We start from the raw sequence: 10,908 nt of genomic DNA, 5'->3' as shown, positions 1-10,908 counted from the left end.
CACAAAAGTGATTTGAGAAGGTTTTATATCCAAGGCTACCCCCCAAGGTGTGTCCGGCTTCTCGGACAGGGGGTTCCTACACTTAGGCAGACTGGATGTATAGGGGGGAACTCCCTCGGAGGTGAACTGGAGAGAAAAGTGATACATTTAAGAACTTAAGACCCACACACGATACAAAACACTTAAATAACTAGACCCACACACATACCAAAGCGCTTAAAGTACTAGACCCACACACGAACCGAAACACTTAAAGAACTACACCCACACACTCGGAACCAAAACACTTAAAGAAACTAAACCCACACGAGAACCAAAACACTTAAAGAAATAGACCCACACACAAACCAAAACATTTAAAGAAACTACACCCACACACGAACAAAGCACTTAACACTGGGTCGACGCATGACCCGCTAGACACACGGACTCGACACACACACATATTAATCAGAGAAGTCGAAATCTTCATCCTCGCTCGGGGGTGTCCTCCGAAGCGGTGGTTGTGAGGTTCCACGACCACCGTTCATCATTCTCCCCCCATGTCGACGCCTCTCCTTTGGCGTACTCTGCTTCAACCTCGGCCTTCCTCTGCCGCTTTCCTGCCCTTCTCTCTCTCCTGTACGTCTGCTTGTCCTTCCAGAATGCGCGCATTGCCTCGACGTCTCCGGGATGGTCTTTGCGCCATTGTGCCATGAACTGCTCGTCCGCCTCGGTGGTATCAATCCGCCGCTGGCCAGCCCTGTACCGCCGCGCTTCACCCTGTGAGCGAAGTAGCGGCTCAGTAGAGACTCTGAGCTTCCGTCAGAGACCTGACCTCCGGGAATTTCATTTCGTGGCGCGGCCGGCCAAACCTCCAAGCCGCAACGTCGTATGCGCGGGCAGCAGCCTCCTTCGTGTAGAAGGTGCCGAGCCACACACGCGTTCCACCGGCGGTGATTTCAGCCGCGAAATGCCCCGCAGGCCGCAGGCGAACGCCGATGAAGCCCGTGTTGCTACGGCGACGAGGAGCCATCTCAGCGGCAGCTCAGCTCAGAGGATTTTGTGGTGCTGTTGGATGAGAGAAGTGATGAGGGGAGAAATGTTGCTGGTGCTGTTAGTGGAGAAGACATGGCTATATATAGGCCGACGAGGGGCTGAAACGGCGGGAAAACTTGGCGGGAGAGAATGGGCGGGAAAGGGTGGGCGGGAAAACTGGGCGGGAGAGAATGAGCGGGAAAGGGTGGGCGGGAAAACTTGGCGGGAAATCATGGCGGGAAAAAAGGGCGGGAGAGAAGCAGCGGGAAAGGGTGGGCGGGAAAAAAGGGCGGGATTCCTACACTTAGGCAGATTATGCATGTATAGGGGGGAACTCCCTCGTAGGTGAACTAGAGAGAAACTTGAGATCATATGGGATGATCCTTGTTTCCACATGTACCTATGACCTAACCAAGCTCAAATGGAGGCATATGCCCACCGGGGGACCCCCGATGGGATGCGATCAAAGGGGTAGACCGCGCGGTCAACAGAACTAGGGTTTCGTCGGAAATCGAGCATCGGATCTAGGGAATGGCCCCAAAACTTGTGTGTGTCCACATGGAATGCACAAAAGTGATTTGAGATGGTTTTATATCCAAGGCTACCCCCCCCCCAGGTGTGTCCGGCTTCTCGGACAGGGGGTTACTACACTTAGGCAGATTATGCATGTATAGGGGGAACTCCCTCGGAGTTGAACCGGAGAGAAACTTGAGATCATATGGGATGATCCTTGTTTCCACATGTACCTATGACCTAACCAAGCTCAAATGGAGGCATATGCCCACCGGGGACCCCCGATGGGATGCGATCAAAGGGGTAGACCGCGCGGTCAACGGAACTAGGGTTTCGTCGGAAATCGAGCATCGGATCTAGGGAATGGCCCCAAAACTTGTGTGTGTCCACATGGAATGCACAAAAGTGATTTGAGATGGTTTTATATCCAAGGCTACTCCCCGTGTGTGTCCGGCTTCTCGGACAGGGGGTTACTACACTTAGGCAGATTATGCATGTATAGGGTGGAACTCCTCGAGTTGAACCGGAGAGAAACTTGAGATCATATGGGATGATCCTTGTTTCCACATGTACCTATGACCTAACCAAGCTCAAATGGAGGCATATGCCCACCGGGGGACCCCCGATTGGATGCAGTCAAAGGGGTAGACCGCGCGGTCAACAGAACTAGGGTTTCGTCGAAAATCGAGCATCGGATCTAGGGAATGGCCCCAAAACTTGTGTGTGTCCACATGGAATGCACAAAAGTGATTTGAGATGGTTTTATATCCAAGGCTACCCCCGGTGTGTCCGGCTTCTCGGACAGGGGGTTACTACACTTAGGCGGATTATGCATGTATAGGGGGAACTCCCTCGGAGTTGAACCGGAGAGAAACTTGAGATCATATGGGATGATCCTTGTTTCCACATGTACCTATGACCTAACCAAGCTCAAATGGAGGCATATGCCCACCGGGGACCCCCGATTGGATGCGATCAAAGGGGTAGACCGCGCGGTCAACGTAACTAGGGTTTCATCGGAAATCGAGCATCGGATCTAGGGAATGGCCCCAAAACTTGTGTGTGTCCACATGGAATGCACAAAAGTGATTTGAGATGGTTTTATATCCAAGGCTACCCCCCCGGTGTGTCCGGCTTCTCGGACAGGGGGTTACTACACTTAGGCAGATTATGCATGTATAGGGGGGAACTCCCTCGGAGGTGAACCGGAGAGAAACTTGAGATCATATGCCTGGCCCTCTATATTAATATATTTTATAAATATAATTGACATTAATAAAATTTATTAATATATTTTATAAATATAATTGACATTAATAAAATTTAAATTGAAAATAAATTGAAAAAGAAAAAAAAGGGCTATGCCGAGGGCAGCCGTCGGCATATGCCTGGCCCTCGGCATAGCTAGGGTTGGCCGGGTCGTGTTCTGGTCGAGCCGGACCACGAACGCACACGCCCGCAGCACACACGCCCGCGCCATCTCTGCTCCTCCCCCCGCCCGCCGCCACGCTTCCCGCCGCCGGCAACCACCTCCCCGCCGCCCGCCGCCCTCCCCTGCTCCCCCTCCACCTCGCGCCGACGCCAGCAGCCGCGCACCGATCTCCTCCTCGCGGCCCTGTCCATCGCCGCCAGCAGCCGCCGCCACCCGTCGCAGCGCCGCCGCCCTCCCCGGCCCTCTCACCTCACAGCGCCACCACGCCCGCCCCCACCGGCAGCCGACCGCGCCGCCAGACTCCTCCCCCCACCCGCGCCCGAGCCTCCTACCCCCACCGCGCCGCCCCCGCCTCCCCGCAAAGCACACACGGTAAGATTTCTTGAAATTGAAATGTGTATTGGTGTATTGGTTTAGTTGTTGAAATGTGTAATTGAAATGTGTATTGGTGTATTGGTGTATTGGTTTTAGTTGTTGAAATGTGAAATTGAAATGTGTATTGGTGTATTGGTTTTGTATTTGTGTATTGGTTTTAGTTGTTGAAATTGAAATGTGTAAGAAAATAGTAATTGAAATGTGTAATTGATTTGAAATAGAAAGAAATAAATAGTAATTGAAATTGAAATTGAAATTGAAAAAAATAGAAATTGATTTGAAAATTGGAAAGAAATAGAAATGAAATGGAAATGTGTAATAGAAATAGAAATGAATTTGTTTAATAATGGAAATAGAAATGCAAATGTGAATTTGTTTTAATAATGTGAATTTGTAATAGGCCATGTCGTGACCGCCTCGTCATGAGCACCCCGGCGTGACGATCCCGGATCTTGACGCGCTTCTCGATGTTCGCCGACATCGACACTCGGTTGTTGGACTACTTCCTCTTCAGCCGAGGGTGAGCTAAATTTCCAACTTCTTCGCCGCATTTTCTTATGTCACTAGATTCATTTTCCAAGTCCGAGCTTGCGTAACCTAGGTGTCACTTCCCGTCCGCGAGCGTTACGCGGATAAATATGCATTAGTGGTCCGCATATTTTGAACCGTAACGCTTGCGGCATTTACGGGACAGTCGGCGGATGCGTAGTTGTCTACGTTTTCCATGTTCTACTCCGGTCCGAGTCGGATTTCGGCGGCGCCTCCCCGTTGTTCTCCGGATGCACATCCTCTCGGCTTTTTGCCGAGACGTGTATCGGGAGAGCAGCGGGGAGGTGCTGCCGAAATTCTGACTTGGACCGGGGTAGAGCATGGAGAACGTAGCCAACTACGGATCCGGCGGCTGCTAGGAGCCCACCTAGTAGAGATGTAGGTTGATGCATGCGTTTCGCCCGGTAAAATAAATAAAAATATGATGCATTTAATTTCCTATTTGATATAAATGTTATGTCTGTGGTTTGGCTCCCAATAAAGCAGAGGATGGCTGATAATGGATGGATGTACAATGAGCGTGTTAGTGCGACTGAGAAAATAGATGAGTGGACAAGGAAGACCCATTTTCTAGTGAATGAGTTAGCGCGTGGTACAAAGGGGCTGGTTCGGGCACTTTGCCCCTGTGTTCGCTGCGTGAAGCGTCAACGTCGTGGGAAGGATGAAATGTATAGACACCTTCTGCAATATGGGTATATGCATGGGTACGTCACGGAAATCGACTTTGATGAGAGCGAACGTGACAGAGGTGAGGTGATGCGGCAGCGGCTCAATGGCAATGCGTACGATGGAATTAGAGACTTTCTAGATGATCTCGTCCATGCCGATGTCCCGGATTCGCCACCTCCAGAACCGGAGGCACCGCCAGAACCGGAGGCGCCGCCAGAACCGGAGGAACCAGAGCCAACCGCGAAGGCCTTCTATGATATGATTGCCGCGGCTAAGAGGCCTCTCGTACGAGGGCGCCGCGATTTCTCGGCTCGATGCCATCTCCCAATGTCTAGCCGACAAGACCCGGTACAACACCACCCGTGAGGGCTTTGAAGCAAGTCTGAAAACAACCGGTAACATGTTGCCCAAAGATCATTGTACCGCCTCAAAGCCTCGCACGCGACGAGGAGAATGATGAAGGACCTCAACATGGATTATCAAAGGATAGATCGTTGTCCGAAAGGCTGCGTTCTATTTTGGAGACAGTATGCGGAGGACAAGTACTTGTCCCATCCGTAAGCGAGTCTAGGTATGAAGAGGTAACGGGAAAGGATGGTCGAGTGAGGCAGTCAAGCACCGCAAAGTCGATTCTTCGATATCTCCCATTCATAAAAAGAATCCAGCAGCTTTACATGCACGAGGAGACAGCCAAACAAATGACGTGGCACAAGTATGGGAAGAGATTCGTGGACGAAAACAAGAAGTTGAAGATGGGACATCCATCCGATGGTACGGCATGGAAGAACTTCGATACAAAACACCCGCTTAAGGCAGCCGAGGCTCGGAATGTCGAATTGTGATAGCAACGAGATGGCTTCAATCCATATGGTATGTCGAATGCCAATTACAGCTTGCTGGCCCGTGTTTGTTATTCCGCTCAATCTCCCTCCCGGAGTCCTAATGACGAGGAAGACCATGTTTCGTCGCCGATCATTCCAGGCCCTCATTACCCGGGGAAGAATTTGAGTGTCTACATGCAGCCGATTGTGGAAGATTTGAACCACTCTTGGCACCACGGGACATTGACGTACGACCGAGCATCGAAGACAAACTTCTAGATGAAAGTTTGGTTGCAGTATACCATGCATGACATGCCCGGGTACGCCCTAACATGCGGATGGTGTACAGCTGGTAAGTGGCCATGCCCAGGTGTGCAGCATCGGCTTGAGTTCCTTTGGCTGACGAAGGGTCGCAAGTATGTTGCGTTTGACACGAATCGACAGTTCCTCAAAAGGAGGCATCCGTTTAGAGAAGACAAAAAGAACTTCAAGAAGGGCAAATTTGTGCATGAAAAAAAAGATGTGCCGAAGTTTGATGGTACACTTGTTGAAGCCGAGCTACGTGCTCTCGTGCCGGCAGCGACGCCAACCGGCCATCAATTTGAGGGATATGGTGTAACGCACAACTGGACTCATGAGGCGGCCTTAACGAAGCTCGAGTATTACAAGGACCTCGAACTTCCCCATAACATCGATGTGATGCACACCGTAAAGAATGTCGCGGAGCCCGTCTTTCACACATGCCCGAACATTCCCGGGAAGTCAAAGGATAATGTCAAGGCTAGAGTCGATGTTGAGATCCTCTCGTGATAGGGAAAAATTACACATGAAGCGTCCTATTGGCCGTCAAAAGAATTGGTTCAAGCCGCATGCCAACTTCTCGCCTTGATTCCATCCAAAAGAAGGAGGCATTCGGGTGGCTCAAATACGTCGTGATGTTCCCGGATGGTTATTGCTCGAATATGAGTAAGGGAGTTAATCTTTCGACGGGAAAAGTCACCGGGCTCAAGAGTCACGACTATCATATATGGATTCAGCGGCTCATGCCGGTGATGCTTCGAGGGTATATCCCCGAGAAAGTGTAGCGAGTGCCTGCGCAGTTGAGCCATTTCTTCTGCACGCTCTGTGCTAAGCAGATATGTCCCAAGGTTATTGCAAAGCTACAACATACAGTGCCGGAGTTGCTATGCAATTTGGAGATGATATTTCCGCCAGGCTTCTTTACTCCGATGGCACGTCTCATTGTGCACCTCGCCAACGAGGCACTCTTGGGTGGCCCGGTGCGGCTTCGTTAGCGCTTCCGTATTGAGAGAGAGTTTAAGTATATTCGAAAGATAACCTGGAAACAAGGCCAAGATTGAAGCATGCATAGCTGAGGCAATATGCCTTCGGGAGATGGCAGATGCCGCGACAACGTACTATCCCGATGATGTTCCCACTCAAGCATAACCCGGTCACTCGTTACAATGTCGACGTGCCCGAGAATGACCCCAAGATAAAACTATTCCAATTCCCCGGTGGCAAGGCTGGTAAAGGAACAAAATATAAATTGGAGAACGAAGAGAAGGATTGTATAATGCTATATATGCTTATGAACATGGAGGAAGTGATCCCATTCGTAAGGTAAAATGGTGAACAAATTACTTTGCAGCTAGTAACCTCGTCTCGGTCTAATGCTTATTTTCTCCTTTCAGACGAATTCACTGGATGAAATGTGGCCGTATGATGAATTGCCCGAAACCTCGGAGATGGACACTCTACCGAAAGAGGGTGCTCCCGGAATTAATAAAAACTCTGTGACATGGTTCATGGAAAAAGTAATTTCTAACCTTTCCTCTTACATTGCAACATGTGACTTGTCCCTCTTATTACACGTAACTAATGCACACAACAAATTTGAAATGTTCTTGTAGGGCCGTGAGAGAAACGTTGATATGATAGATGAGTTGAAATGTGTTTCCCAAGGTTGTAGCCGTGAGGTGACCAAGTATGAGAAGTATCATGTGAATGGGTTTCGCTTCCACACAGAGACGCACCGTAAGGGCCGTGCGAATCCCAAAACGATAAATATTGGGGTCTTCACCAAAGGAGCCAACAACTTTGATTACTACGGAAGGTTACAAAGTGTATACGAGTTGACATTCAATCGTACGAACGTGCAACTCAATATTGTCGTGTTCAAGTGTCATTGGTTCGACCCAATAGGTGGACAGGAGAAGTGATAAGTCCATTGGGTTAGTTGAAGTTAAGCCTTCAACCACCTATAGCGGAGCCGATGTTTTTGTTGTGGCTCACCAAGCCAAGAAAGTTTATTATTTGCCCTACCCATGCCAGAAAGCGGAACTCAAGGGTTGGGAAGTCGTCTTCCAGGTATCGCCACATGGTAACCTACCGATTCCCTCTGAGGATGATTACAACAACATTGACCCCGTGACATACGAGGGGATTTTCTATCAAGAGGAACAGGACTTCGGGGAATATATTTTAGAACCGTTTGTTCAAGAGGACCTCGGGAACGATGCGAAACTCGTGGTGAGTCGCTGGTGGATCTAAAGGACATATCTATGCCTGGAGAAGTTACTTGAGGCGAATGACAATTATGATGAGCCTCCACCCGTCGACCCTTCAACTTTGTACTCACAAGATAGTGATAGTGATAGTGATCCAGAGAAAGAGAAAGAGAAAGAGAAAGAGACGGAGTATCAGAGTGAGCGTGAGAGCGATGATGGCTGATGAGGGTCTTTTATTCTTAGTATTTATTTGTCAACATGCTTCTTAATTGCATTGTGCCTTTTATTCTTAGTATCTTCATTTTATTATGTCAACATGCTTCTTAATTGCATTGTGCCTTTTATTCTTACTATCTTCATTTTATTATGTCAACATGCTTCTTAATTGCATTGTGCCTTTTATTCTTACTATCTTCATTTTATTATGTCAACATGCTTCTTAATTGCATTGTGCCTTTTATTCTTAGTATCTTCATATAATATGTATTTGTGCTTAACTGTTTTATTCTTCTCAATGCAGGTGACTGGACAATATGAGCAGCAGCAAGGCAGACTCCGAGAGCTTGCTTAAGACGCTGGCGCAGGTGAAGAGGAATATTCCTAGACCCACTAGACGGAGTGATCGAGCCCCGGTGCCCAATCCGCGTTACGACGATGGTACCGATGGAGGACGAGGACGAGGAGGACGAGGTGGAGGTCGAGGACGAGGACGAGGAGGACGAGGTGGAGGACGAGGTGACGGCGGGGTACACATGGACTTTGATGAGCCACCCTCCGCTTCTGGCGACGTGGCTCCTGAGTTGTTCCTAGAGGGTCCGTCTAGTGGGGAGGTGGAGATGGAGACGGAGTCTACACACGAGTCAGACTCTAGGGCTGAGTTGGAGGTGATGGAGGGTGGGGGTGCGCCGAAGCCCTTGAAGATTCGTGGAGAAGCTAGAGTCCCCGATGCGAGGAAGGAGCCGAAGACCCACGATGACAAGGCCCTTACCATTCCTTCGAGCGATGAGTAAGTGTACTACTTCAGAAATTTCGAACATGTATTTTCATCTTGGGCATAATAATCAATTTGGCATTTGTACTAATGTGTGATTTATTTGCAGCAACTGGACATGGGAGGTCAAGCCAGCCCGCGTGCCTAACAGCTTGCTTGGGGCTCTGATTAAGAAGTTCTGGCCGGGCAGATACACTCCCCTTAGCACGGTCCCCGGTGGCGAGACGAGGCTAGCCACTACTTGGGCGGACTATGAGGATGCCCCTGCCGTAGGCTTCGCGACAGCTCGCCGAGGCCGTGACCACCAAGTTCGGGTAAGACATATACTTCTCGAGCACCGTTCATAGTTGATGACCCTAATGTGCTAACTCATGACTTTCACAACTGATTTATGCATGATTGAAGTGCTTCTATCGTGTGGACCCGGAGCATGACACGCGAGCGCGTCTCACTTTGCGTGGCGCTTGCGAGAGGTTGACACCGCAAGCAGTGGTACAACCAAAAGGTCACCTGCGCTAGTGCCTTCGGGCTAACAAGGGTAAGAGGGTCAAGAAGGAGTACTATGTTGGTAACCAGCCTACGGAGGAATGGGCAATGACCATTGAGGAGTACATGTCGGTGAGTAAAATGTCAATGAGATTCTACATTGCTCGCTAAGTTTTCATTGAATTATCTTGAGTTGAGTATTGCGTTTTCAGGTTTGTCCCGAGTGGGCCGAGCAGCATAGGGAGGCATGGGAGGAGCTGATTAGGGCGAGGTGGCTCAGGCAGGACGAGGAGTTTGCAGCCGTGTCGAGGCGTAACATGGAGAACCGAGGCACCGGTGGCACACATTGCGCGGGAAGCCGCGACTACACCCGCTTCAAGGGGAAAAAGGTATGTATATACATGGAACGACCTTCTTTCATTTCCCGTCATGTCTCATTTGTGATACGCATAACTCTTCTTTTCGCGATGCAGGTGGCCGAGGCAGCACCTCGGGGTGGTGCTTCATGATGCCGAGATATATGACATGATGCGGATGAAGCAGAAGCCCAATCCCGCATTGCCTCGGCCACGGTACTACGGCAATGCCAAGGCCGCCAAGGATGACTACCGCGACATGGTGAGGTCTCGTCACCCGGAGGTGGATGACCCCTTGCGCATGCCGACCGACCCGGAGTCGTTGGTCCCGTCGAGTCGCGGGCGTCGGCATGGCCGTTTCCCCTTCTCGAATAAGGTGGTCAAGCCTACCCACGCCACGAGCTACACGCGTCTCAAGCATACCCTCACCGCCGACAGCCCACAGCCTCGTCCACGGCCTGCTCGTCCACCCGCCTACGATGTAAGTTTTCCTCATTTTCATCCTCTTTCCGGTTTTCCTTCCTACATGGCTAAGTGTTGACGAGATTCATTGTTTCTGAAATTGTAGCCTGAGTTCGAGGCGGCCTTCGAAGCCTGCAATGAAGCGTATCAGCGAGGCCGCCAAGTGGAATAGGCAGAATACGGCCTACATGGCGTATATAGGAGTAAGTCTGAATCTTTCTTCTCGCTAGTAGATGACAAGTCTCGCTTTGATGCTTTATTTCGCAAAGCCCGACTTGTAACCTATCTTGCAGGAAATGATGATTTCTATGTCTATCGGTACACCGCCACCGGATCGAGTTACCGTGGCGGGGGACATGCCTATCATGCCATCGAGGGCAGCTTTCGCTGCGACTTACTACGGATCCACACCGGAGGTAAGTTCTTTGCCAAACCGGTAGTTACCACTTTCCTTTGCCTCGCAAGTTGCTAACATGTAGGGAACACGTAGGGAACGGGATGGTCCGGGAACCAGGCCTCGCCGGATGGGCGCGAGGTCACACCGGTTCATGAAGGTGGTCGGTCTCCGGGCGTTCTGCTGGTGCCTCTCCGTCGACTACTCCCGGGACTACTCCCGGTGCCTCTCCGTCGACTTCTCCCGGGCGTAGCACCGGTCCTTCTCCGGGTGGTTCTTCTCGCAGCTTCTACCGGAGCGCAACCCCGGGCTGCTCGTTTCGCCAACGATGTG

Source organism: Lolium rigidum, chromosome 4 (genome assembly GCF_022539505.1).
Source record: "Lolium rigidum isolate FL_2022 chromosome 4, APGP_CSIRO_Lrig_0.1, whole genome shotgun sequence".
In the NCBI taxonomy this organism is placed as follows: Eukaryota; Viridiplantae; Streptophyta; class Magnoliopsida; order Poales; family Poaceae; genus Lolium; species Lolium rigidum.
Note: the sequence above shows the minus strand (reverse complement) of the source record.